The sequence below is a fragment of the Tupaia chinensis genome, unplaced genomic scaffold (genome assembly GCF_000334495.1).
Source record: "Tupaia chinensis unplaced genomic scaffold, TupChi_1.0 Scaffold000256_1, whole genome shotgun sequence".
NCBI lineage: Eukaryota > Metazoa > Chordata > Mammalia > Scandentia > Tupaiidae > Tupaia > Tupaia belangeri.
In genome coordinates this window covers 2,922,609-2,924,717 of record NW_006159736.1, presented here as the reverse complement: position 1 = coordinate 2,924,717, position 2,109 = coordinate 2,922,609, and positions in this window count along the sequence as shown.

Below are 2,109 nucleotides of genomic sequence, written 5' to 3'. Positions count from 1 at the left end.
GGAAAAAATCACAGACTCCGTTGAGACAACCCCCCTGTTAAAAAAAAAAAAAAAAAAAAAAGAAGAAGAAGAAATTTAAGGGGGAAAAAAGCTTATCTATGCAAACTGCTGTGAATGAATTTTGAAGATTTAATTAAGGTCTACGATCAATTAAAATTAAGATTGGGAGTCTGTATGGCTGGATTTAACCTAATCAAATCCTCTAAAACAGAGTAATTTCCCTAGCTGGTCACAAAGAGGACATCAGAGAGATGTACTCAAACTGGCCAGGAGGAAAGCAATTATAAATGTCAGGAAGTTCTGGGGGTTGGGGGATAATGGTTTGGATAATGGTTTGTCCCCAAAAGTTCATGTTTCGGAATTTGGTCCTCAGTGTAATGGTTCTGGAAGGGATGGAGACTAGTAGATGATGAGTAGTAGCTCATGAAGGCATTGACCTCATGATTAGCTTACTGTTGTCTCCTGCAAAACTGAGTGAATTCTAGCTCTCAGAAAAAGAGGCTGGTTCTTAGGAGAGCAGATTGTTAAAAAAGTTAGATGACAGCTATCAGGTCTCTCACTCTCCACACACATCCACCATCCTCTCTGATTCTTTCAGCCATGTTGTGATACCAATCCACACTTTTGGACTTTTCAGCCACCACAATCATGAATCAAATAAACCTCTATTCTGTATAAATCACCCAGTCTCAGGGATTTCTTTAAGCAACACAATAACACACGAAGATAGGAGACCACAAGGAGCTGAGTAGTTCTTTAGAGTCCTCTGTCTCATTTTATCCCCTCCACACCCAAGTTATCACTGTAAGAGCCATGTTACAAAACAATTGGCATATGTGGTATATTTCTCTCTTTCCTAACTTCCCAGAGCTCAGTTTTTCTGTTCAGGTAATCATTCTTTCTCTTTTCTAGAGGAATAAGCCTAGAGCATTGCTATATTGTTGTACTTTTAAGTCTCAGTTCCAACTGGAGCATATTTAATCAATCCATCACAATGAACCTGAGTTGTAAGAACTCTAAATAAAGTCTGTACCATTGAGAGCGGGTGCTATGTCTATATTGTCCATCATTATGTTACTTTGGGAACTAAACAAACCTTCATTGAATGAATGAACCTAATATCACCAGACCAAGGGAGAAAAACATCAATGAATAAATATATGGAATTATTTGATGCTTTTCCAGTCATCAGACTAAACTTTTGAGGTGTAACTATGAACAAAATTAGCCCCTTTCCTCTTTTATGAGCCAGCCCAATAGCACAGTGGTTAAATCCTGTCTGTAGGGAGCTATAGTCCACATGGCTGACCATGATTCAAATTCCTGCCCAAGAGACATGTAAACCAAGGCAGGAACATGTGTGTGCATGCCACAAATATTGATGGGATGAAGAAATGGAGGAAAGATATTGCATCATAACCACACCCAATAGGAGGTGCTTTCTCCACCCTCCCCACCATGGAAAGTGCATGTGCCATCTTGCAATTACAAAAGAAAAAAAGATTGATTCTAGTCTAGTGGTTGAAATCTAATTCAGGGCATAAATAGCTGACATCATCCTAAAATAACGACTATAGAAGTTCCCTCTAATCTGTAGTTTTGTTGCCCATGGTTTCAGTTACCCACAATCAACCATGATCTGAAAATGGGTAAATAGACTACAGTAGGTATTTTCAGAGAGAGACCACATTCACGTAACTTTTATTATGGTGTATTGCTGTAATTGTTCTATTTTATTAGTAGTTATGTTGTTAATCTCTGCCTGCGCTTAATTTATATATCAAATTTATAAATCATAGGTATGTATGCATAGAAAAAAGCACAGTATATCTATGGTTCAGTACTATCTACTGCTTCAGGCAACCACTAGGGTTCTTGGAAGTATCCCTTGAAAATAACTGAGGTGGAGTGAAGGTAAGACTATCATATTCACAAGGGCAGACTGTTTTCAAATGCTCTCTGGAGATTTACAGGAATGGTCACCTCTAACAAATTTTATTTTGTCCCGGTCCTTTCCTGTAGCAATTGTATGCAAATGAGATATAACTAAAACTTAAATTAAGGGCATCCATGATGGGAGTGAGACGCTACAGTTGGCCTCTCCCAGCA